Source organism: Alligator mississippiensis, chromosome 7 (assembly GCF_030867095.1).
Source record: "Alligator mississippiensis isolate rAllMis1 chromosome 7, rAllMis1, whole genome shotgun sequence".
Taxonomy (NCBI): domain Eukaryota; kingdom Metazoa; phylum Chordata; order Crocodylia; family Alligatoridae; genus Alligator; species Alligator mississippiensis.
Genome location: NC_081830.1, coordinates 22,442,211 through 22,469,916, shown reverse-complemented (window position 1 = coordinate 22,469,916; position 27,706 = coordinate 22,442,211). Strand labels below are relative to the sequence as shown.

At 43.6% G+C, this 27,706-nt stretch overlaps 1 long non-coding RNA gene across 1 annotated transcript in view; it reads right to left on the bottom strand.

Annotated features, from left to right (window-relative positions):
* The window catches only part of LOC109281947 (uncharacterized), a 149,082-nt gene that overhangs the window by 100,821 nt on the left and 20,555 nt on the right, over window positions 1–27,706 (bottom strand). The window contains exon 2 of the long non-coding RNA XR_002088776.2: window positions 2,054–2,165. This is a non-coding gene — a long non-coding RNA (uncharacterized LOC109281947). The remainder of the gene's footprint in view (window positions 1–2,053; window positions 2,166–27,706) is intronic.

Below are 27,706 nucleotides of genomic sequence, written 5' to 3'. Positions count from 1 at the left end.
TACTTTGACACTCCTCACAGCTTTAGCTGAGAAAGGCCACAAGGCCTCAAAATCTAAATTGCAGCTCTGTAAGTCATTTGAGTTGTACACGACTGTTAAAAAGTATATAAGCCTCCTGATTTTGCTCTTGGGGGGGAACCCGTTCCAAGTGCTTAGAAAATCCATGTCACTTTGGAGTCCCCCCTACAGCTGTAGTTTCATTTAAATAAAAACTTCTGCTGACCTGACCCAAAAGTATGCTGCGTGTATTTCCACGACACCTCCTCTGTAGTTTGAAAAAAAAAAAGTCATAAAAAGGACACATTCTACAATGAAGGACAATATCTGTCACCATAGCTCCACCACTGGGTATTCAAAAAAGAACTTAAAAGCAAAGAAAGAAAGTAGGATAATGAAAGCATAATGCGAGGTTCTAGCCATAATTTAATCTCTTGTGCCCTTTCTGGTAACACAAGGTTAGGTGAGCACCTTGCCAAGATAAGATGTCAGGAACATTAAATAGATTATGATACTAATTACTCTGTATAACTAGTGTGGTGAACATGGGGAACGTCAAGCTTCAGGGTGTTGTTGATATCATTATTCCATTTAGATGCCATTTCGTTTGCATCTTTCGATCCATACACAGGGCGTATGGCCAAGATGTATTTATGCAGGATGGTTTTGGGTGCTTGATGAAACATCTTTAAGAGTGCTCTGTTTAAATCAAAAGGTACTCAAGCACTTCTTCCCTGTTGGGCACCCAAAAACTGAATGGACTCAAAAACAGAAGCAACTGCTTCATACACACAGACAACATTTTCATAAAGAGTAGCATCTGCGGTTGTGTCAGGAAGGATAATATTCCAAATGTGAGAAATCCATAAATTTCAGGCCATAAGAAAATCATCCAGTAGGATCCCAAAGAAGAAAACACAATCATGTTTGTACAATTATGGAATCATGGCAAGGCAGGGTTTATTTTCTCCTGGAACATCTGGCTGCAGGAACAGTTACCAAAAATATCACTAGCGAAGCCAAAATGACATACAAATGTGATTCCAGCCACCATCAACTAAACCAATTGCACTATTGCAGATGTGTGAACCAGAGAGAATCAGTCATAGGCACCGACTTTTATTTTTGCTGGGGGGGGGGGGAGGGGGGAAGGGGGGAGCGCCTAAGATGATGGACATGTGGAAAGTTTTACACCTTTCAGGTGTCAGCCCTCTTCCCAAGGGAGGGAGCAGGGTCTTTGGGCCCCCACATACTTGGCTCATCTGATCACAATGCAGCTTAATTACAGCAGAAGGGCTTCTGAAGCTTTCTCTCCACTGTGACAACTGTGTGTGTTGGCCAGGACATGCCCAAACACGTGTGCACACATGCTCTCCTGCCCCATACGTACATCTGTCAGAAGCATGTTCTAAACCCTGATGTATGTCTGCAAGGCTGCTCTGAGCTAGCTCCACCAGCAGCTCTCAAACACTCCAGAGACAGCCCCAACAGGCTTCTGGATTTGGAGCTTGCCTCCTAGTCTCAAGTAACCACATGCATCACTGACTGCTGTAGGGCCCTTATCTAGGACACAGAAGACATAGGCTCAAGCACCCTGCTCTGAATTAGGCACAGCAAAGCCTTGGACCTTAGTCTTCTACATCCCAGGTCAGTGCCTCCCCTGGCCATCAAGCTATCGGTTTTTTTAAATCTCTCTCTCCCTCTTCCTCCCTTGCAAAATTCCCCCCTAGACCAGAAGAGCCTTCCCAACAGACTTTGTCTTCAAAACGAGTATTTCCATATAACATTTCAAGTTCGATAACATGGCATTTTCCAGAGAGAAAAAACAACCTCCACATTTAATTGAGAAATACCTCAACCATCTCTAAATATCCCCAAAATCAACTTATTTCAGTAGTGATGAGGCTTTACTTTTTAGTCATGAATGCTCACATGATAGGGGTGGGGATTTTCAAAGGAGACTCTAGAATGTGGGTGTCTGCTTCGAAAATCCCAGTTAGAAGCTATAGAAAACAAAAGACTAATATTGTTGTTTGAGACTGTAACACTTACTTACCCCAAATTAGAGTCTGAGCATCTCCTATGGTTGCCAGGTGTTTGAAGGTCCTCAGAATGAGGAAATGTGTAGGATTTTTATTCTGCCCCATGGCTAGAAAGGACAGCGAGACCTGTAAGTGCACACACAAAAGATTAGATTACTTGTTTGAAGCTATATAGACACTCTTTCTTTAAGGAAGGGATTGCCAAAGCAAAGCAGTAGAGGACACGGCACATTGGTAGAGTGGTAGCAGTAAGGCATGTGGATCAGAAGTGAAGTGGTACGAGGAAGAACGACGCCACGGATCACTGTCCTGGGGCAATAAATCATCACTGTCCTGGGGCAATAAATCGTGACTGCCAGTTGGCTTACCTCTCTTCCCAAGTCCTGGCCTCTGAGCATATGCCACGCAGCAGAGTAGGGAGTTCCTTCAGGCTTGTGGTGTGGCAGGGGGTCATCCTGAGGCACGTACCCCAGCCTCAGCCCTGCACACAGAGGGAGTGGCCAGTCTGGTGCATTCACCCATCAGACACTCCCAAATTTGCTCTGTGCAGAAGTATGAGGAAGACCTATAAAACTGGACTACACAAGTTCCCCAAAATGCACTGTTTTGGAACCAAAAGGGCCTTTTGCAGTCAAGGAGAGTCTAGTTTGACCCCATACAGAAGCCCTATTAACTGTCTCTCTATACTGCCTTCCATGCATAAGTCCCAAAGCTGTGTGCATACATTAACAAAATTACCCTTACCCAACTGTGACACCAGTAAAGGTTATATCTATGATAGAGACAGAGATGGGAAAACTGAGGCACAGAAGAATGAACTGACTCACCCAAAAAGCCTATGTAAGAACCAGGAGCAAAACCCAGACTTTCCTTTGTACCTGCCTGCATTGAACTGCTAAATGATGCCCCATCTTCGGCTTTGCTACTGAAGCAGAATGAAGAGCAGCACTGTTTCAGTGTCCTGCAGGTAAGATTTGAATTTTTCTTTCTTTCTCCCATCCTTTGCCTGTCTCTGCGAGACTGGCACTTGCTCTTTATTTGGACAGAAGCTGATGCAAAGGGAATCCATCCCAGTTCTAGACAATTACTGTACTAGGGAGAAAGAAAACTAAATTATACCCAATACCCAACCTCAATTTAAAGGGGATACTTCTGCTGAAGAAGAAGGAGAAGATCCAATGTAATTTCTGCTTAAGTGAAAATTCTAGTTGGTTCCTTTGAATTTTGTGCAGCCCTATTTTTTGTCTCATGGGTTGGAGCGTTTTGCTATGAAAACAAATCACTATTCTTTCCTTGATACACTGTTTTGATTGGAGTAATCAACCAAGCCCAAGAAGAATTTGATGCCAATCATATTGAAATCCTAGCACAATTTTATTCTCAGCTGGGGAATTGATGCAGTTTGAACAAGCAGAAAAAGAGATTTATTCCAGTTATGTAGGTTTTTATTACTGCACTGATAATTGATCCTGGTAAGTTATTTCAACAGGACTTAAAAATATTTTTCTAAGCATTGGCACATTTAATGGTTGCATACCTGTTTTTGAGGATTATTTCTATATTACTTCTATACTTTGGCTACAAAATATATATGTGAACAAACTAACTTCCGTGTGTTATTAATTATCTGTATTATGGTAATGTCCAGGATCATCCAAGGTCACAAAACAGCTGTCAACAAGCCATGGCTGTGGCTAATGTGAATTTTATTTGAACTGGGACTTTGGGATTCTTTCCTTATTTATTTGCATTTATGTCTAAAGACCACAACAGAGAACAAGGCCACAAAAGACAGCTATTTTACAAACCCAGAGCATCAGGCATCCCCTGCACTGAACAGACTTAACAGCAAGAGGTATAAAACACAAAAGTAAGGAGGATGATAGACTTGCTGGTCATTTGGGTTTCTTTGCTCTTTCAAACCATTCCTCTGTCTCACACTGCCTTCTGCAAGACATGCACCACCCTCGCCAACCCCAAAGGGCTGGTGCAGTTCAAATTCCACCCAACCAGGAGCTTGTCTACACAGTAGACTTGGGGATAGGGAGCAGTGCCCTCAAACATGCCACATTGCTCTGAACAGCCTGTGGCATAGCTGTGCTCATACAGACCTGCAGGTGAATTGGCCAGTCAATTAGCCATTTGTCTCCTAAGCCTTACACCACTAAAAACTACAGGAGATTTGAAGGCTTACCTGAAAGAGGGCTATGTTTTGGACGAAGGAGGCAACTGGCTCCTAGTAAGGCTATTACCATGACAATCTGAGTGGCTGCCACACACAAGTGACGAAAATGAAACCCAAATTGCTCACAGATTTGTAACTGCACAAAAATTATACCATAACAATAAAAAAAAAGCATACAAAAACAAACTACAAAGTGGTTTCAACACTGGCCATCCCACTTCCTTGGGAGCCCATTTTTTCTGAAAACTCTATGAACACAGTGGAAAAATCAGAAAGAAATGGAAGGAATTGAATGCAGGGAAACAGAAATTACTTTTTTGGCCATATTTGTTACACAAGAACAATTGAGCAAGGACAGCAGGACAGTGGAGGGAATTGCTTTTCATTTGATTTTACATGGGAGAGGCAAGCAGCAATTACAGGTTCAACTTCATAGGAAAAAAACCACAGGTACACACACACACAATTCACCAATATAATGGATTATGCATCATCATAATTGTAGAAACTAACCAACCAGATAAACAAACAGTACCCCCCATCACCCCCCCGAAACACGCGGAAGACCTCATTTTAGCTACCATGAAGGAAATCCCAAGTCTATACATCTTGTTAGGGGAGTCAAGCCAAAGATCCCTAAAGTCACTGTAGCAACTTCTATGGACCTCACATAGGACCTGGACCAAATTCTGATGTACAGCAGAAGTTTCCTAGTTTGGCATTACTTTAACCCTTACTGAATCCTATTCAGCTGCAAGGCAGTGCTGAGGAACCCCTTGCATTGTATTGCAGAGGAAGGATATATTTCTGCTGTAATTAAATCTTTCCTTCCTCTGGATAAAGCAACTGTTCCCAGGAAAAGGGAAAAAAAAAAGTGCATTACTGACTGCCACAACATGATGTGCTGCCCTTGGAACAAAATCAGAAAAAGTCCCCAAGCATCATGGAAAACACAATGACTATATAGGTGGAGTTGACACCAATGAGTCAAAAAGGAGTCAAAGACGCAAGAGCATTTTCCTTCTCGTCACTTCAGTGGAGCTCTAGAAGCAAACCTAGTGCAAGATGTATCCCTCAAGCCAACATCCAGTGAAGCAGTCACAATGTGCACTTTGACATGACATGGTTAAGGCACGATTGATGTTATTCAAGACAACAGATGTTTTATCGCTGCCTCAGAGGAAGGGACTTCAGGCAGATCCACCCACAAGACCTCAGGGGAGACCCTTGCCACTGGGCTGAATTCTCAGGTCAAGGAGCAAACTTCCCTTAAGGATGGGGAGTGGTACATTCTGTTAGAAGAATGAGATTAGCAGAAGGACAATATTGGTTTTTCCTCTGCTTTAGCAAGGCTTTTTGTGCAGCTCCCAGTATTGTATAGCTCCATCCTCATTACGAACAGGTCATGAGGGATGCTAAGTTTTTTATAAAAGACACAGTATCTTTTTTTTCCCCCAGTATCTCAGTTTTGGGATGTCTGACTTTGAAAGACATTTAAAATATTTTTAGCTTGAAAAAAAGTCAGACTTGCAAACTGTATCAAACCCATAATTTTGAGATACATAATTTACAGATAACTGGTCACTTGCAACAACAAAAAAAAGTCTCAACTTCTTGCTTTGTTTCATTGCTACAAGTCACACACAACACTAAAGTGGCTCTTGGACAGTTAGTGTTTTTTACAACTGTTCAATGCAGCTATTTGGGGTACCACCCAATTTACTTCCAAGCACAACTCAAGGTATTGGTTAACCTCAGTAAAGCTCTGAAAGGCTTTTAAAAAATCTGGATAATCTTCGAGGTCTCCTGTCCTCTCATTATAACAACCACATGTCTTGCCACCTGTCATCTGAGTTAAAGTGCAAGGGGCAGAAAACTAAGCTTCGGAATGCAATCCTTTGCCAAGTCTGGTCACCTACAGGTGACAGAACAAGACACCTCGATCCTGAATTTCTGCTGATTCAGTTTAATAACTGAGCAGGGGGTTGAGAGTGAGAAAAGCAGCAATTGCTTGTTTTGTGACTGGTTGCTGGCAACAGCTGCCTTTAGCTTTTGCAAAAAAATCCCTTGGTATAAATCTGATAGTCATAACATGAATGAATAGCACTGGTGGCTATCTAAGTTACATATGTACACTTATCTGTTGGCTTCATGTGCTCTATGCCCTGGCTACACCCCATGCATACTGCAGTTCCCTACTGAGACTGTAAATATTGTTCTAATGCAGCAATAAAATTTCTCACACGCCGAGTGAATAGTGAGCCATTTTCATTGCCCTTAAATGCCTTTAAAGCAGCATACATGTCTCATTGCAACAAGACCTGCAAGCCAACTACAGCATTTGCTTTTCTCTCCACCTCAAATCCCAAGAAATATTCCAGCCCACAGGAAAACATATTCATCCATAGCATAAAGCCACTGAAAGCTAAACTGTCCAAGAAAGATGCAGCGAGGGAGAAAGGAGGAAAGCAAATGAAGGTTAGAACCCTTCCACCTTTCATTGCCTGTGGCATTTCTGCTACCTAGCACAGCTGGAACTTGGTCTTAAAACTGCTATTAGCAAAGACCCATTTGAAACTACAGCTATAGGGCAAAATACACCCCTGGCATAAATGCGCAGCACTCCAAGACTTCCACTGGGTTAAGTAAATCGATATTAACTGAGAAACTACCTCTCAGGAACCTCTTCCTTTTCTGCAAAGCTCATTTCTACTTTCCTGTGTACACCTGCCCACCTGAGACCTGTTATCATCTGGTATTTGCATCTTCTTCCTTGGCTCTCACCTTCCAACAATGCAGGTTGAAGCTTGTTGAAGTTTTGCAAATTAAACAAAAAAAAAAAGTTCTCTCTCTTCCTGGTGCCCAATACATGTCTCATCAGAGAGAGAGGGAGAAGCTAAATTTGCTTACAAAAAAGACGCATGGCTTGTTTGCACCTCTCAGTTACATCCATTAAAGTTCCATAAAAGAGTGCAAGGCCATGAAGCACTTCATATACTTTAGCTTAAGACAAAGGAGTTTAAATCCTATTTGGCCCAAGAGTTACATACACATCTAAATTCAGGTGCTGAAGAGACACTTCTTACCATATACATAGAATTTAGATCCTATTTCCTCCTTTGTGAATAGACTTGTCCTTCTAGGCATGCACAGAAGGGACCTGCTACAATCACTTATACTCTGGGGCAAGCCTGCTCTGTGCTACAGGGCACAGCACTCCACATAAATCCCTGAAACTGGGATTGAAACAAAACCAGGCAGAACAAACGGTTGATGCTGAAGAAGGAGGGGAGTCCATCCCATCCTTTAGCCCATCAGCCCAGCGGCCAGAGCACTTGCATATGGAGTGGGCACCGCAGTTTATAGAGTTTATTCCTTGATGGTGACTCAGTGTGAAAAATGAAGTATTGTGCCTCAGTCTGCCTCTGCAAAAAAAGCAATACTTTGCAGTGGAGGTAGCAAGGCTTAATTAATGTCAAGTACTCTGAGCTGTATAGCTAGAAGGATCCAGAGAAGAGCAGTCGCTGGATTTTTTACCACAGTACCAGAGTGACAACATAACATTTTAAAGTTACGTAGATGAGCTAAGCAGTGCCTCCTCCAGTAAGACAAAGGCCAAGGGGAAAGGGCAACAAGAGGCATTGTGCCTCTATGATACAAAGGGAAGCATGATGAGCAGCTGAACATTTCCTACCTTTAAAAACAGCAAAGTATGTACAGCACAGCTGGACATTGCAGGCACAGACTGGCCTCGAGACCACCCCTAGGGCCATCCCTTGTACAGCATGGTTAGCTAGCAGCCTCACAAATGCTGATGAAATACACTGACAAAAATATCTCACCCTGGAGTGGCTGGGCACTGTCCATAAGCAATGTCCTGCTGCTACCAAATCATAGATTACCGTCATAGCTCAAGATGATTTTGGTACTGAAGGTTCAAATCCACTGATGTGTAAAGACTCAGACACACATTAGCACCATGTTCCTGGTTATCCAACTGGTAAGGAAGACAGAGCCTGGGGCCTCTCTGTCCAAAAGCACATGCCTGTACTGCCTCAGCTCAAAGACCCAGCTATGGCCCCTACAAGGACAAAGCACTGCGTTGAGGAGCTACAGATTACATGCAGATAATCTATAGCTCCTTCTATGGTAATAAGAATGATGCAAGTACTTCAAATCAGCATGTGCTGGTGCTGTGACACAATTGATGCCTGCCTTTCGTATGGGCATGTCCTACTGAGGAAAGGTTTTCTCATTCCCACTTTTTCTACTCAGAGACTTGCCTTATTTGGCCAACAACATAATATTTCACCTCTGGTCCATACAGCTCAGCCAGTCAGTCAACTGGTTTATTAAAACACCTTGAGAAAGAAATGCCCTGATGACCGAAAATGAAGAAGGATGCTCCTTTATGGGGTGGGGAAACCTTATTCTTCAACCCCTGGAGAAAGACAGGGCACGTTGCAATTTGTTACACAGCATCAAGGCAGAGATTTCTCATGACAACTCCAGGACTTTCAGGAAATGATTAAGAAAGCAGAGGAAATTCAAGGAAGTCAGAAAAGTGTTTGGATTCCAGTCACATTCTTCCACCCCACCTTTGAGTGGAGAGGAGAATTGCTTAAGGCCTCTTCTGCAGCCAGGCTTGGGTCAAAGGGCAACACCTGGGAACAAGGAATATATATTTGATGCCAAGTGGATGCCTCACCCTCTAATGAGCCACACATCTCATCCGCTTCCATTGTGAAGCATCTCTACACTGTAGCCATCACCTTGTGATCAGCATTCAGCTGGCAACAGATATATACCCTGACAGTCTTTTATTGTAATAATCCTGAGAAACCAACTGAAGCCTGGAAAGCCAATGTACATCGCTGCTCAATTAGTTTTAAAATGGTTGGGAATAAAACCTGCAGTCATTGCTCCAAGTTTCACTGAAGTCACATGTAATGGGCATTTGAGAGATTTTCTGCTGGAGGCTATTTTGGGGGAAGAAGCAAAGCCGAGCTAATAGGGTGCTAGGACTCAGAAAACCCAAGAGGATCTCTCCCCCAGTCTGCTATACTCCGGTGTCTTGAGCCTCCCTCCTGGCTCTTCTCAATAATTGATTTAGATCATAAACTTCTTTTACTCTGCACAGTGCTTAGGATAAATGAGCTTCTAGGTACTGGTATGTTACAACTAGGTTTGAGGATTTTGCTTTCAATTTCTTTTTGAGATACAGGCATTTTATTATTTTTCTAAAAATATGTGTAGCTCTCATGCAGCAGTTTTCCATGCCCTTTGACACTTGATAAGGGAGGCAAGAATGGCTGTCTCCCAGAAGCTCACAATCTCAATAGACAAGGCCTAGAGAACAGTTCTCTTTCTCTTTCACAGATGGGAAATCAAGAGAGAGAGAGCGAGTATTACAGTGTCCTGCCCAAGGTCATACAGCACATGGGCAGCAGAGCCGAGAATAGGCCCCAAGTCGGCTGAATCCTAGCCCAAAACCCCTTGCACAGGGCCAGTCAACGGAGAGGGAGGAAGTGTAGTTAACAATTTGTGTTTGCTTTGTTTCTACTCCAAGTATGTTTTCTAGTCCAATGTTTTTCCAACCCCTGAACATCCTGATTTTGGTAAGGAGAGGTAGTAGCCTAATGCCAAAAGCAAGCTACTCCTTTATAGCTCCTAGAAGAGACTCTGCATGTAGCATTCTCGGCCTATTCTCTGGTCTAAGCAACAGAGCTTCAGATACACATCCAAACTACTGAGAGATTTTTCCATCACTCTAATCATTTCTCTAACAGCCTTGAGGTTCAATCCATATTTAATACCCATTGATTTCCATAACTACTTGTAAAACATATTGCTTAATTCTCATTGATTAGGTACTGTGCAAACACAGTAAGACATAGGCCCCAAACCAAAGTGGGAGTCCCCAAACCACATAGGCAAGAAGAGGATCCTCCCCATTTTACTGATGAGGAGCAAAACAGGAAGAGATTTGGGTCAGAACAATGCATACCCATCTCTTCCAACATCTGGCCACAAGAGTCCGCGCTGAAAAGCAGAGTCTTACTTAGCTGCCTAAATGGAAGCTGCGCTCTTTCCAAAAGATCTGGCCCAGGTGCAGGTGCTATGCATTTGATACTGGCCCAGGGCCAGCCTACAACAGAACTCTCTCGAGTCCTACTCTCCTTTCAGGCACAAGGGCCACCTTTCTTAGCTGTGCATAGTCACACTCATAAAGCAAAGGGGAAGCCAGACTGCAAAATAAAAGAGGGAAAATAAACCTTGACTTCTTCAAATCCCACATTAAAATGTATTTGATTCTCTTTGCTTTTGCTCTGCTCTTCTTCAGGGAAGCATCACTGCGTTTTCAGCTGGTTGGTCCCAGATCTGAAGCCCCTGCAGCAACTGACATAACCCCTTTGTGCTGCACCTTCAGCTCCCCATTTATGCTGGCAAGACTAAAGATAGATCAGAGCCAAGATTATCGTTCCGAACAATATTAATAGGAAGCAGCTGCTCTTTAGAAGAGGCTTTTAAGTAATGTAAAGAAACTTCATCCCATTTTTAAAAGCCTGTTAAATTAGTCAGTCTACCCTACGCACACACATGCACTCACACTCTCTACTCTGTCACATGCATTTCTATTCTCTCTTGGCTGCGTTCCTTCTCCCGAGTTGCTCGAACCAGTGATGCATCAGCACCTGATTGGCTAGATAATACGAGTTCCATTCTTGGCCAAAATGAACTGGAATCTTATGACTGAAATGGCAGCTTTGTGCTCAGTACAGTTGGCAGGGTGTATTTTAACACTTTGCTGACAGGGCACAATAGGCTTAGATCTTACAAAAATTGGAGCAGACTGAATTCATGGTTGGAAGACTTTTGAGGCAAGGACTTTTGTCATCCTACATGCTATCAAAATGCCCAGGACACTCCTGGGTGTTGCAGAAATAAGGCATCCCGTTTATGAAGAAGTCAGCACCCTACAAAGTGTGTGGGGGGGGGAGAAGGAGGGGTGTTTGGTCCATTTAGTGATTACACTAAACCTTTCCCTTGTCAAGGAAGTTACACCATAGGTCTATTTGGCCACATTGCTGCTGTTCCTGAAAACCAAAGAGTAGTGTATGGGAGTAGGGTGGGGAGGGAGAGCAAACTGCAACCTACCAAAGAGAATGAGCAGGCCACAGTGATGGATTATTTAATGATTAGAAATGGCAGGCTGCCACAGAAGTTTTATGATGAAGAATGTGGGGATTACTAAAACAGTCTTTAGAGGGTTCCAAAACTCTTTGTAAGGCCAAGAGACACAGAGTCCCGCCACTGTCTGTTGTATTCAGAATTAGCCAAAGACTTTTGGTTTCAGAGGATCAAGGAACAAGTCCCTTGTGTTAAATCCTCTGGCAGAAACATAAAACTTGACCTCCTTGTGTTTTTCCATCACTGAGTCCATGCTTCTTAGGTGGACTGAACCATAAGCCCAGCTTCGGGGCAGGATAATCTTGTGGTTGAAGCAGTAAGTTGTATCTTAGGAGGTTGGGTTCTATTACAAGAGACTTACAAGACCTCTGTCAGATCAAGACTGCTCTTGGTCTCACCTTTCTATCTGTAGAATAGGAATATTGCTTTCATTGCCCAGCCTTTGTCTCCTCTATTCAGACTCTAATCTCTTCAGGGCACAGCCTGCTTCTTGCATGATTTCTCTACAGCCCCCACATTTTTCATCTGAGACCCATTTGTGCTACTGTACAATACAATGAATAATTGTGAACAGTCCCTGAATTTTGGATAAGGTTTGTCCTATATTCGACTTGTATTTCGCAACATGATCATCTCTAATTTGTATTTCTGTTGGATGTTCAATGGCTATTTTAATGCTACACAAAGAGGAACTAAACATGGGATCTAAGTATTTTTATGACAGAAATACCAAATCTTGAACTTCTTTGGACACATAATAACTCCCTGGTGCAATAAAATCTCATAAAAAATGTGAAACACAAATATTGTTGAATTCAAATTTATTCACATCCTTAGAAACAGACTACACAGAGCTAATCAGGACATCTGGACACTGTTGACTTGCCATGATGAGAAGCTGTTAGGTTTATGGAAGTAGTACAAAGAAAATGGCAAACCAAATGATTGCAATTTGTCCACTTTCCCAGCACTCTCCTGATTCTTAAATGTTCAAGACAGGTGATGAGCCCTCCACTGCGTCCTTTTGGTACCATGGCGTAATCCAGACCTGGTCCCAGCAGTCTTACAATGCCTTGATTCCTGAGTAACCTAGTCTGAATGTTAATTGAATAATAAATACATTGAAACCTTAGCTGTTTTGTTCTAATACAGAAAACTAAATCCTGCAATACTGTACGGACTCATACAAAAACACTGCTGTAGTACTAATGCAGAATGAACACAAGGCCAAACTCTGTCCTCAATTAAACCTAGTGACTCACCACCTGCCTGCCCCTTGTGTAGTTACTGCCCCAGCACAAAGCACATTCCAATCTGATATTGTTTCTGGTACAAAAGCACCTAAAGCCTCCAAAGAAACTCTGTGCCCTACTATGCCAGGCATTGTACAAGATACATAAAGTTTCTGCCCAAAGCTCTTACAATCTAAAGAGACCAGAAATACTAAAAACAGAAAAAGGGGTGAAGTGACTTGCGCAAGGTCACAAAAGCTCAGTGACAGAGCCAAGATGTGACCCTTAGCTACCTGCTTCTCAGGCCTTGTTCCCTAGATTTGCTCTCTTGCATTCCTTTCACACTGGTGTAAACACCACAAGAGCTCTGATTCCTGTCTGATAGTCCATGAGAGTAAGACAGGATGATAGTTATGTGCATATCAGAGGTAATTAATGGTGATGCCACCTGTTCAGTGGTGGACAGATCTACAAAATAGCACCCAAAAATATTTCCCTTCCTCTATCATCCCCATATCTAGGACCCATCGAAAACTCTGAAGCTGCCATTCCTCTGAGCGGGGAATATCACCATGGTTATAGTATGTACGCAGAAATGCCAGTGACCAAAGCAGTGACAAGGCTTAACTCTCCACTTGCACCCTACATCATCATTTGTACCAGGGCAGTCGAGCAGAGGCTGGGGGTAAAAAAGCCTCCTCAGCAGTAAGAATACAAGGAAGGAGAGAAGTCTGTCTCCTGTGGCTGCTTGCAAGTCCCTTTGGGTTAACATTTTCCACTCAGACAGCTCCACCAGCAGCAGAGCTAGCCTAGAAATCAACTGTGGGTGTTCTCACCAGGGCCCAAAGCATGGTGCTAGTGTTAGGATGCTGGTGGCCCATCTCTGTCGGGTCTTAGGGACCCGGAACAGAATTCAGTCCATGGTGAGGTCATGTCAGAGAAAAGCTTGGGAAGCGATCACTTCCTGCCGCCCTCCCCCAATCAGAAGACTACCTGTGGGGTTACTGACCTCCCCCCACCCCCAGCCCCCAGTCCTTCGTTCATGGAGAAAATTGAAGAATTGAACCAAAAGTAAAAGTAGCCCATGTAAAGGGCAAGTTAGGATCCTGCTCAGTAAATCAGAGCCAGATGTCAAGAGGTGACAAGCATCTGCAACTCCAACTGAATTGAGGAGTGGATTTCAGTATGGTTTGACCTTTCACTTGCAAAAGGTGGTCAGGGCATGTGTGCAGAAGTCACAGCTCATGGATGTCACTCTGGTTTGGAGCGCTGAACAGCTACCGGACCTTAACCTGGTCATTCAACCTCCCTGTTTTCATCTGTACCATTTCTAAAGTACAGACACCAATGCATACCAAATGAAATGAGACTTTGCAAGTGAGTGGAGACCCTAGGACTGAAACAATGAACAAAGGTATGAGATGTTATCATTGTAAAACCTTTTATTGCAGCATCTGTCATTTAATTTGATGAATTTTCTAACCCTTAATGCGTATTTTTCATGTTATTTTTTATTTTTAGGCCATCTGTTTCTCCTGGCTGCATTTTACTGGCAAAATGTGGCACTGTGCATATGTTAGAAGACTAACTTTGACACTGGCCATATGTTAGAAAGCAATCTGTACCCTTACCAGTGGTATCAGAGTTGCAAGGGGTAAGTTAATATCCTGCAGGATAGGCTGGATTGCATAAGCACAGGCCCTGGAGCAAGGTTCTTGCTGCTCATTTTCTCACACTTTGTATCAAGTCGGCCATGCTCCCTGGCTTTGATTCCAGTACCTTGCTTCCACTTACCTTGTTGTGTGTTCTGAACTCCCGGGTTCTTGACTTCTGGCCTGGCCTACACTATGAATGTGGATATTGCTGTGGACTAAGAGTGTGACTTGGACTCCCTGGCTATGACCCCGTTGTTCAGGCTTAGCTCCTGACCTGGATTCCTTGCAGGCTCAGGTACTTGTTTAACTTTGTGCTTCTCCAGATGGCTTATACCCCCTATTCATTCTGCTAAGCTCAGAAGGAATTCCAGCATCCCTTAGACTAATATGTCTCTCCAAGCTGACTTTTAATCATTGTGTTGTGTGTTCCTCCTGAAAGGTACTATGTTGGGACTGAGGAAGTTGCTCATAACCAGTGTACGTATTTTGGGGTAGGCTGAAAAATAGTAAGTCTACGGAAAGTAATTGCAAATGCATGATGCCTTTCCCTCCCTGCCCTGGCAATTCTTTGAGGCTCTGTTTTATTTAGATATTATCATGCCCAGAATTTTAATGCACAGAGTCCACTGATGACAGTAGACAGAAATTAAGCAATTTCCCTTATCCCCCCGCCGCCTTTTTAGTTCAGATATTCTTATTTGCTATTTGGCCCTAGTCCCAAATGACCTTCCTTTAGTTTAAATGAATGTCTCAGATTGAGAAAGAAAACAATACAAAATAAAAAACAAACACATGTGGGAAGACTCAATTGTTCCAAAGCAGGGGAAAAAATATTCCAAACGAATTTGCCAAATCCAGTCCACTTACTTTACCAAGACTGTCAAAGCTGATACTAAACACCACTGGCATAGTGCTTGATGTTTTCAAACCCCTGGATAGGCATCAGTGAGAACACAGTGTAACAGGAAAATGTTAGTATCCTCTTTCTGTACATAGAGCTTCAGAGGCTCTAAGAAGAGAGGGGGCTACTGCGATAAGCTCTTCTGATTTCTGCATGACACAAACCTGAGATTTTTTTGCCCAACTGTTTCTCCCCAAACTCATCAATTCCTGGGCATAATGTTACAAGAATGATATCTATTCACTCCTTTAAAAGACTCTTACTGATGGACAATTAAACATACCAGTGAAATGATTAGTCAAAGCGAGTGATGGGGTTGAAAGAGAAAACCAAAATGATCAAGCCACTAGGAAGTGTGTCATGAGAACCTCTGTACTGATGGGAATCCTATTCAAATGAAGGTGATATACCTATAATATTGAATGTGCATAACCCTAGATACTACAGTGATAGGTGGATTTAGGAACATTTAATAATGTAGACATTTATTTCCGTAGATCTGAAAATGCTCTACAAAGGGAATAAGGCCATTATCTCCATTTTACAGGTGAAGCATAGAGCAGGTAAAAGGACCTTGCCCAAGTCAACCAGTAGCAGAACCAGAAACAGAATCCATCTGTGCTGCCCATTATGCCATGACTAGACTAGACAGCAAGGAAAACAGGGAGAGTAAATTAGATGATCAGATTATTTAAGAATTGGCCGGATTAGACGGGACTGGATGGTTAGGTACACTGAGAATTAAATTTCCAGGAGATGGATCAGTCAGGTAGATGCATAGACAGGGTTCAGGAGAGGCAATGAAGATTGAAGATAAATACTAATTTACCCAAGCAGTCAATCTACAGAGTACCTCTTCCTTTTAATACTTCCTGTGTTACACTTGCTGTTCAAAGAGTTCCTGCTTCCTCTATCCCTCTTCTGCTATACTATTTTGCAGCTTAATCTAAAAGGTTGAAATCTGAGGCATCACAATAAGTTTCCAAAGCAACTTCCTGTGATGTCACAAGTACCATATGATAAATTCTGAATCAAAGGGAAGGAGAAGGGTGGGAAGCATGGGAGAGAAATGTAATAAAGCACAATATCAAAGGGAAAAAGTGTAAGGAAAACAGCATATGACTGGCCAAGCAAATGCCCTCCCTCCATCCCTCACCCCTTTCCCCCACCTGGTTCTCTCAAGTTAGTTCCAGCATGAAACTCCCAATTTAACACCAATTTAGCTCAGGCCATAAGATAATCAGCACTTCTCTTATAAAACAGAAATCTAACTCTTTAACATAACTCATCCCTCTTATGCCACCTGCTGACCAAAAGATGCTTTCCTCTGTCACCTCAATGAACTGTAGAAAGTAGGAACATCTAGAGTCTGACAGTACAAATACTGAAGCTTTGCTATTGTAACTAAAAATGAGAGTCAGTTTCTCCTTTGCCCTCTCTTCTCTCTCAAGCAAGTACCTCATTAAAATGTTTATTATCCCAGAAAACAGCAGAATCAGAAACCCCATGATATCCTTTTCCTAGGATGGTCTTGTGGTGTGGAATGAACAGTGCCTGAAAGGTGCCAGATACCCAGGTTGCATCTGTTGAATAAATAAATGGCTTCTATTTTTCACTGCTATTGCTTATCCTTTGTACAACCTTGAGCCAGTCACTTCCACTCTATGTCCCTGTTGCTCCATGCACCTGAAGGTCTCTTTGGACCTTCAGGATGGGAACTTTTACTATGCTTTGGTACAGCACCTGACATATTGGACCCTTTTCAACTTGCAATTTCCAAGCATGCCTGGAATGCACTAGTAACTTGGCTTCCTTGGTCTCTCAGGTGAGAATGCCATTAGGTAGTCCATTAGGGTCCAACTTTTTCAAAAAACTCAGTTTCCGGCCAAGTGGCCTAAAGTGTGCCCTCTCCAATGATTCCCAGCTGGAAAGCACAAAACAGCAGGCCAAGAGATTACTAAAGGATTCTTGGCTGGGAAGTGCTACTTTGTCAAAACTGAAAAGGGAAATGATCCCTTTTAAAAGTCTGCTTCCAAATGTGTTGCCCGTCAGTGCAAAGGGTGGTGCGTATGTATGTGATAAGGAGGAGGTCGGTTCATAAAGTGGAGTGAGACCTCTCAGCATCGCCAAACTCAGTTCATGAAGGCTGGCAGGCAGCTGTTAGGTACTAACCACTGTAGATCACAGACTAGAATAGTTAGTAGTAAGCACGTCTCTGGAAAGTACTTCTAACTAAGCATCTGGATATCTAAGATGTCAATTTAATGCCTCTGAATCTGGACTCTTCAGGTACCCCTTCAAAAATAAGAGTGCAGACTTCCTAAAAAGCGGAATGGGTGCTTTTTATGTGTTTTTCATGGGACAAAATTGTCCTTCTTATACTGAAATTTTTTTAAAGCCCTAAATTTGGCCAAAATTTGAAAAGTGTTCAGCAATGAGCAAGATGAAGTGCAAAGTATTCTGAATATTATAGATTTAAAAAAAAAAAAAAGCTGCATTCACTCAATAGCTGAGTTGGCATACTTTTTCATTTAGGTAATCAAGTTTTTGATGCATCCAGTAGAAAGAAAAATTGTTGAAGAATGAACATCTGCACAGCTGTCACTTTTCAGGGTTAGCTAATGTGGCAATTCAAATAATAAGCAGCCAAAAGACTCACTGACGTTTCTGAAGAACAAAATGCTGGTTATCTTTCCAAATTATTAAGTCATTTTTAGTTCAAGTACATTTTGAAAACTGCTAAAGCTATTTTATAGGTACAGAATGAGAGAAGTTCATTTTAACTGAGCAAAATGTGTTTGAAGTCATGCTGAGGCTAGTTTTCTTCTCATTGCTAATTATATGAATTCACCATTTGTGAGGAATGTTAGTTTTTTCTCTAAGTTTGTTTTCACTTTAAAGCCATACCACAGAATATAAAAAAGGGAATGGGGCCAGGGGGAGGAGGGAGGGAGTACATTTAAGTTGCAGGATGCTTTAGGTTGTTTTAAAGAAACATAGAGGAAACCATTCTCTATTTTGCTGTTACTTTGTCATTTCTACTATAACAAACATTTGTTCATAGTACAACAGCACCAAGAAGCCTCGGTAAATTTGAGAACCGCATTGTGCTAGGCCCTGTTAATTCCCACAACAGAACACAGGCCTTGCCTCATTTGCACTAAATAAGCAAGACAGGAACAGGTCAGAGAAAGCGTTCTCCATGCTTTACAGATACAGTAAGGAGGAAAAGATTCAGGTGACATACTCAGCTCTGATGTCCTGGAGAAACTTAGTAAGACCCCAGACCTCCCCAGAATCACAATCCAATGCCTTAACCAGAGGGCCATTCATATTTTTTTAACTGAATCCTGTTTCTTTTCTCACCATTAAACTAGATTTTCACTTTTTCATAGTAACAGCTTTATTGTGATTATTTTTCATAACACTGCATCAAATGACTTCCCCCAGATGTATTCAAGAGATGAATCTGGTTCATGGAAGTACAGAGAAGAAATAAGACATTTACATATAACTTGTTTGTTTTTCATATTCCCTTCCTTGTAGGGTTCAGCAAATATCCAAAAATCAAATAAAATAAATAAAGGCAACTGGAATCAGCATGCCAATTACAGATAAGGTGGCTACATTGACAATTACATAACAGGGGGAAACCTAACAACTAAGCTTGATAATTTGATGCAAAATGTCCTGTGTATATTTTTTGTAGTGAAGATTCATTTCCCCAGGAATGCTAGTATCTAATATGTATCTGCTATGGATAATGTCCATGTACATCCATAAATGCAAGGCTCAGTAAGTCAGACTTTGCCATACAGAAAATGCCTGATATTTTTTTTTCTCTCTTTAGTGGTCATAAATTTTAACTAAAAGCAGTAAGTATCCTGACAGGTGAGTATTAGAAATATAACTTAGTGAATTCAAATTTATGATAACCCAGGGGGCTAGGTTAGCACAGTTGGTAATTAGTGCTAGAGGTCTGATCTACAGCCTGCTTAAAGAGTCACTCCTGACTTGCATAGACTTTGCGCCAGACCTTGGGGACTTCCAGATCAAGTGGAAATTATTTTGTGTCATTCTTCTCCCGACCCCTGTTGTAAAGATTCGTCACAATACGTTACAGCAGCACTATCAAATGGTCCATTGCAATTAGCAACCTCAAGAAAAGGAGTGTTTTGATTAAGGCATTGCATTTTTGCACAGCTCAAAATCTAGGCCACAGTGCGCACACATAGCACAAATTCCTATTTGGAAGATCATGGCTATATGGGTCAGGTTCCTGATTAGGTCTAACCGTCCCTACAAGCCTTTACGGAGGGTAAGGGAGGAAGGACCGGTGGATCACAGCTGAAAATCCATGCTTTGTCCAGTACGCTTCCTCTCAGGCTGGGAACTTCTGAAAAGGGAATGAAACAGCAGAAGCATGGATGTTCCCACTTTGGTCTTGAAATGCAGCTGCTCTTGTGCTCTGCTGGGTCAGAAACAGCTCAGGAACACTTCAAGCATTACTTTATTTAAAGAAAAGTCTTGCTGGATGCATAAATAAAGGCTGAGAGATGGAGAGAGACTTGGCATTGAATTTTAAGCAAGAACAAGCTGCATGTTACAAGCATCCAAGTAGAGGGCAGTGCTGTATAACTATTTGGGTGAGGTCTAGCCTACAAAGTTTTGCTAGTACAGCTATATCAGTTAAGAGTGTGATAAAAACAATCACGCCCCTAGCTGACAGAGCTATGCTGACATAACTCCTTGTGGAGATGCAGCTTGTACCAGTAAGAGAGTTAGTCCTTTGCTAGTACCAGTACTGTCATTCAGGAAGGTGGTTTAAATTACACTGCCAGCTGTATCTCCAGTTGCAGGTTCCACAAATACAGTTTTACGGGTGTAGCTTTGACTTTGAGAAAAATACTGCTATGCCTTTAAAAAATGAGTGGCAGGGGCATACATCAGAAAATAAGATTTATCGGGAACCCAAGAGGACAGTGCTGGGCTGTGTCATGGTTTTACAGTCTCAGCACTGCAGCATTAAGCACTTGGTGCCTGGGATTCATCATGTAAAGATGTTCTTCTGCACTGACAAAATAATGATGCTCTGTGACCCGAGACTTAAACAGGTTAGATAGGCACTGCAGCCAGCCTGTGGCAGCAATTTGACATCCCTGTTTTGTAATCCCGAGTGCGAGACAAAAAGCTTTCCAAGTGCTGCCTTTCTGCTTTAGAGTTCTCGCTAATCTCTGTATCACTACATGCATGCTGTCACTGGGATGTAAAATTAGCCTTTATCAGTGCTCTGAGAATTATCTGCATACATTTTACCAAGCTGCACCATGATAGGTCTCTATTGAGTGAATTCGGTATTGAAATAGAATTGACCTTCAAGGCAGAGCTGGCAGGAAAATGTTCCACCTCCTTCCCCTCCCAGGAAACTTTCAAAAGGTTCAATCATTTGCAGGTTTTAGAACCCAGTGGTATTTTGTTTATGCTCAATAAAAGTCATGAAATATTTAATTTCAGTTTTGAAGTTCATCTGCCATGCTTTCTTTCTTCCCTCACCTGTAGTTTTCTTTTGTCTGTTTTGATGTTGAAAAGGAAGAATAGGGAGAGCAAGAAGGGGGGCACAGAATAACCACCTTTCAATTAACCTATTACTGTAAAAAGTAAACTGTAAAAATATTTTTAGTTGGGAGTATGTGTATTTTTTTCACTCACTACATGTGTATTTTCTTGCAGTCAATTTTTTGGGGGGAAAAAATCAACTAGGTCTTCTTCAAAATGTATGTTGTTAATTGAAGACAACCTGACCTTGCAAGGTACCAAGCACACAACTCCCAATTCAATAAACTGAGAACATGTCACACCACCCAGGAGGAACAAATTCCATCTCAGAGCGTCTGAACTTTTAGGTAGCATCACTCTTGTGCATCTGAGTGTTTTAGCAGACTTTTCAGCTGATTTTCTGATCATGCCTAGGACAAATCCTATGTGCTTTATGTATTTAGGCAATGATACTGAAGCAAGAGTAGAGTTGCAGGACAGTTCTGTAAAGCATAAAAGCAGAGGCCTCAGCTTGCCTTTTTCAAAACTAGGACACGGTTTATAGTGTATTTCAGTCTATCAGAAATCATTTTTCCCATCAAGTGGTAACACAATATAGCAAGTACTTTTAAGCCTTTGATACCCAAGAACACAATCTTTTTGCTACCTATAGCAAATGACTCTTCATGCCAGAGTAATTCCAGGGCTGACATCAGATGACTACAGTGAACCGGGATAGTGAACGGTTTTCCTTCAACTGCAGTAATGAGGTAGGTGCTTTTTTCTAGCATATTCGACTATATGATCATGTGAGTTGTAAGCGACTGTTAAAAAGTATATAAGCCTCCTGATTTTGCTCTTGGGGAACCCCTTCCAAGTGCTTGGGAAATCCATGTCACTTTGGAGTCCCCCTACAGCTGTAGTTTCTTTTGAATAAAAGCTTCTGCTGACCTGACCCAAAAGTATGCTGCGTGTGTTTCCACCACAGGGACAACTACAAATACTGGGTCACAGGATTCCTCTGTATCAGTATAATTTCCTTTTTTAAATGATGGAGTTTGGTTTCTCCTAGTTTAGCATTACCCAATCAGTATCATAGATTTACTTCACAGCTGTATGTTTTGGGGGTAATGAGAACAATCCCTGACCAACTACTGGTAGAGCTGAAAATGCCTCCTTTGTTACTAGGCACAAAATGAATACAAACAGTAGGACCAAACCTGAACTTTTTAGTTTGGCTTCAAAAGGCAAGATGTGGAAAGGAGTGTAGAAAGAGATGTGGAAGTATTAATCTGGGTACCTCACAGCCCTTTAATACTTATCCTCCCAGCCCCCTATATTATCCCCAGTTACTGATATAGAAGTGAAGCACCAAGCAGGCTGAATGACTTGACTAAGGTCCTCTGTGGAAAAGTGGGGATTAGAAATGGTCTTCTAAGTCTTACTCAGGTCCCACAAACCATCAGACTCTTTTTCCTCTCCCTTTGAGCTCCTATGCATGTATTTAGTATGTGTCAACTCTCCGAGGAGCTGTGCAACCAGCCTTATGAGCGCTTCCACATTTTGCCACTTGTTCCTGATGCTTAGTTGGGAGCTGGACTCTTTTAAAAGCGCCAGCTCCAATTGTACATGCCAATTACCTTTGAAAATCCTGCAGATTTTCTCACTTCCTACCCATTCACCTTGCATTTTATTTCCCTTTAAGACCCGATCTGGAAGCACCTTGCAAATAAGTTCTGCCTTGCTTTTGGAAGAGCACAAGCGAGGGGATGACTCAGCCTCCCGGTGCACTCCCAGACTGTCAGAATCGCATTTCCAGAGTGGCTGGGCTCTGCTCCCATGGCTCATCAAGACTTTGATGGGGCTCTGGTCACAGCTAGGAGAAACAGGATACTTCTGGAGCTGTGCGGACAATATTGTTATAGAAATACTCCCATTTAAATGATCTCCAGGGCTTAGTGGTTTAAGAGTGGCTTTCTCCTGACTTCATCTAACCTAGTTATCAATGAACAGTCATGTCCCTGGATAATTATAACAACATTAGCTCACTGGCCAGAAAGAGGCAAATGGTTTATGATCACTTCTGAGATGCAGTGCTCAGCCTTTCTTTGTCTGAGGTCCAAAGCCACCTGTGGTTTCTCCCCATGACCTGGAATATTTATGGCTGCTAAGAGTTGTAGGATTGCTGTAGAGGAATTGGGGGTCCCACTCAGGAATGGGGTAAAAGGAGTGGGCAGGAGACCAGGATGCTACAGGAAACCTGGCTCATCCGCTTCCATCCAAGAGCCGGGTCCGGAGTGGGCCACTATCCTGCTCCCTGCAGCACACTGGCAAGTCCCAGGGCGGGGACACTATTTTTTTAACCCCGCTGGTATCTAAATGTCTCATCTCTCCCCAAGTCCAGGACACCTCGCAGCTGAAAGTCTACTTAGTAAAGTCAGAGTCTCCACATTAATCTCCAGCCCAGCAGAGTCATTAGGGGCGGATAAAGCTACTTACCCCAATTCCTTCCTGCTTGTCTCAATCTCAGCCAAGCATTTTACCTCGGCGCCGGCTGCCTCCTGCCATCAACAAGCCCAAGGTGTAATGTTACTGTCTGTTTGCTGTTGGCGTGGTGGGGCTGGAGTCACAAACAGGCCATTTAGACATGACAATGAAGCCATCAGCTCCGGCCCGCGCTTGTAATGAATGAGGCCGTGCATCGCGGGGTGGGTTGGATGGGGAGCGAGTGGACACCGGACCCCAAACCAGCCCCATGCTTGCTGCTGCAGAGCAAAGCTGGAGGGGCAGAGGTAGCAGGAGACGGGGCTGGGGCTTGGAGCTGTGTGCTTTATGGGGAGGGAAGATCTGGGAGAGAAAAAAAAGGGGAAGAAAGAGCCGAGAGAGACACAGAGAGGGGAAGTGGTCTCTTACTATGCAGTTGGGTTAAAGTTAGACACGCTTCCCAATACAGTCCAGGCACTCTTCCTCGGGTCTCGCCGGCTGCAGGACAAGCACCCTTGCATGCGGAGTTGTTTGGGTAACTGTGATTTAATTAGACCAGCTCAAATAGTCGGGAAAAAATGCTTCTTTGCAAGCTTTCGGGTACAAACCCCTTTCGTCGGGCTGGTCTGCAGTTGTGTCTGCCTGTGTCCTTAGACCAACACGGCTCCAACCTAGCCCTGTCCCAGCTCATGCCCCGCGCGGCCCTCCCGCGCCTTCTCCCCGCCCGGAGCCGCGTGAGAAGCGTGCCATGCCCCGTCCACGCGGGCACTGCGGGAAAAGCCTGCGGATGTGGTGGGCTGTTGCCCGCCGTGCTCCCTCCGCAGCGGCTCCGCTGGGACCCGCTGGGTCGGAGCCGCCGGCTCGACCAGCCCCGCCGATCCGTGCAGCGCCGCATTCAGGAGCAGAGCAGGGGCCGGGCAGGGTCGGGCACGTTCAGGACTTACTTCTCATTCAACGACTTCACTTGGAGGTGTCCCGGGCCGGCTCATGCTAGTGTAGCAGCGCTGCTTTCTCGTGCCAACCCGGGCCGAGGACAGGGCGACCCAGCGCCCCGAGCTCGCCCTGGGCAGGCTCGGACACGGCGCGAGCGGAAACCACAGCGCAAACTTTGCAAAACAAACGAAACGAAACGAAACGAAACACCTGGCTGGACGTCCCCGGGGACTTCAAAGGCATCGGCCGTGTTTATTCCCTTGATTAAGCGTAATTCATTGCGGGCCCGATCCTGCCTTCTCCCGGCCCCCAAGACCCGCAGCCCCGGCTACTCCAGGACCCTCCAGCTGGGGCAAGAAAACCTCGTTATAGGGCTCTGGCATTGCCTTTTCATTAGCACTGCTGCACGGCTGAATGCAAGTGCAAACGAGGCCTTGGGGCACAAGTCACACGCACACATATGTATGTGTGTGTAATAGATATGCATGTGTGTAATGCGGGTGTATGCAATATTACACACACGCACCTGCATTACACACATGCATACATATTGCACATTTAAGTTGGTCTGCTAGAAGATACCAGATTCACCCAAAGAACCGTGTCTACATATTACACACACACACACACATATATATATATAGACATATATTTATTTATATTTAATCCTTTGCTGCGTTTCCCTGCTCTCAGGACGAAGACGGGTGCGGGGAGGCTCAGGCCTGCAGAGAGGTTTCCAACTGCTTCTTATTCGCTTTATGCCAGCCCAGACTTTAAAGGGCAGAATAAACGCGGACTAACAGGGGCGGCCGAGGCCGGTCACCTCCGGGAGGGTTTGTGCCTGCGGATCCCGGGCTCCCTGTCTCGTTCCCAGCAAGGAAGGGGTTGCGGGCTCCCGCAGAAAGGGGGCTGTCATCCCCTTTCACGTCTGGAAGAGGATTCCGCTGCTTCCCCTCCACCTGCGATTTCAACGCACTGCTCATTTCAGAAGATGATACTCCAGAGCGCAAATGAGAGCCGTTTCCTTCCACCACCCTGACCTCCCCCGTGTGTGGCCTGCAAGGTAAGAGATGCGGGTGGGGGGCTCTGTTGCACGCCGGCACCACGGCCCAGGCTCCTCGCCCGGTGCAATCTGGACCGCTCCAGTGGCCTCACGTTTGGGACGAAGCGCACCGGCTCTGAGCTCTGCTCAAATCCTCTAGCTACTCGCCTCTTCCTCCACACTAATAGCTTCAATTCCAATTCATTAATCAGCAGGAGAGGCGAACAGTCATGCCAAATAAAGTTCAGTGTTATTTTGACCACCGCCTGTTGTTTTTTTGCTGGCTCCTACAAGACTCGTACGAGGGTTTAGGATTCAGGGCTCTGATTTCGCATGGGATAAACTGATAAATACTTAGGTCCCATGGGCTTGCATAAGGAAGTCAATTAACACCTTGTTCTCTAGGGGCCCAACTCCAGATACAGCTCCCGGGACTTGGGACTTGGTCGGGTGGATCAAATAAAATTCAAGCCTTGCCTGTTCTCTACAATATACACACATATATCTGCATTTATACAATGCATCTTCCGTGTAGGCTCTTCGAGATTTTAAAGGTGTCTTCCTGCACGGGATTAAAAATCCTGCGATGATGCGATCTGGTAAATGCATTTGTAAGAAGTGGCAAAATGACTTCTCTTCGTTCCCACTATAAAAATGCTATTGGAGAATTTGGTTCAGGGATGTGCTGAAGAATTTGTGAAGTCCCCTGCTCTGTGCTAGGACTCGGGCAGACAACCCCATTTATCCCAGGCTACAGTATGTTTTATGAAGCCTCCAAATCTCTTATCCCTTCCTGTTAAACGTGGCACGAGGCTGGATTTCGTTTACAATATCTAACGGAGACGAAATAAAAATAACCTATTTTGTGACTGTGGGATACTTCTAGCACAGGATGAGAACTAGGATACAACTGTTATGCTCGTTTGATTATGGGTGTCGTCCTTGCCATCTGCAAAAGAAGCACTAAGTAGATGAATTATTATTGCCGCGTGTAAATAGGTATCCTACACTTAGTGTCTGTAGAGCGATGGAGAAATTATCATTACAAAATACATGAAAGGCAGTGGACATACAAAAATTTGGATTTCACTAATAAGAGAATAAGATGAGTTGGCAGATGAAAATAAATCCCCCCAAATCCTTTCCTAACTCAGAAGCATTTATTTTCCTGTATTGGAACAAAAAGTTCATCGGATCTAAAACATGTTGGAGAATTTATCTTCCGATATGAATTGGTTTTAAAAATGGTATTCTGTCTTATTTATACAGTTTCAGTAACTGTTAGATGTACCTGCACAAAAATGGACGTAATGTAATGTTGATCCCTGCCAATATGTCCATAGACTTGCACACCGATAATTTGATACACACACTGCTACACAAAGGTTTACTGCCATTAGATATGACAGAAAGGAGTTCACATCCGTGGAACCGAGAGTTATTTTCCTTCTGTGCCGGTGTATTTATTTTCTCTGCTGTTTCAGACCCTCATTTCCTTGCCTGTATTTGGGTGGTTTATTTATTCAACCTTCTCTAATAGTCCAATTTGGCTATTTTTGTGGTGTGGAGAGATATCGGGCCCAACCAAGGCAAAAACTAGCTCTGTTCTGTCAGTGCTATCAGCAGACACCAGCCTTCTGAAGCCAGCCTGGAATTTTAATTGAAATGGATGTTCAGCCTCAACCTAGCAAAGGCAAAGTACAACAAAGATAAGAAGTCTGGTATCAAACTTTAAGATGAGAGTTTATCTGAATATTGCCTCACAGCTCAGCAGTTAACTTAATTTGATCTACAGCTTCTTGTACTAAAAAGCCTGCCGCATCTAAATGTGGCAGCTTGCGGGAAAATATCCATCAGGTGCCTTGAGCTTCCTAGCTCCATTTAAGAACAGGTCATGTAAAAATTTCACGGTGGCACACAAGATTCCCAGCCACAAAAGACCAGGTCATTTGTATTCATTTCTGACACAGGTTTGTGCAATACTAGTGGGAAATGGGGCAGAGACCGGCGTTTTGGTAGCTATCCTGAGTCATACTAGTGCTGATTGCAGCCTCTAGACCTCGCCCCGCAACCCGCGGGAGTTTTGTCTGAGCGGGTTAGGAAACGCAAGATTTTGCCTTCTTCACAGGAGCACTACTATGGGTTTCAGGAGCAGTGCTGGTGTAAGTAAGATGAACAGATCTGACATCCCAGAGCCAGATGTTCTCGTCTTTAGCCGGGGCCAGTGTTTTCAGGAGAGCTCAGGTCATCTTAAAACAAAAAGAAACTATTTTTCTTCTCCCGAGATTTTTTTCCCCCAGCACTCAAGAGGTTCCACGTTTATATCTTTGGCCAGATTTTCATACAGAGATAAGCAGCCAACATGCCGACCTCTTTTGAAAGGCTGTCTGTCTGCGTGGGACTAATCCTGCCGCCCGTATTCAATTGATAAAAGCGTCTGGCTGTAAATGAAGCCCCCGAGATGATCGGGGCGAAGGGCTCGTTTGTGCAGAAGATACAAGCCCAGGCT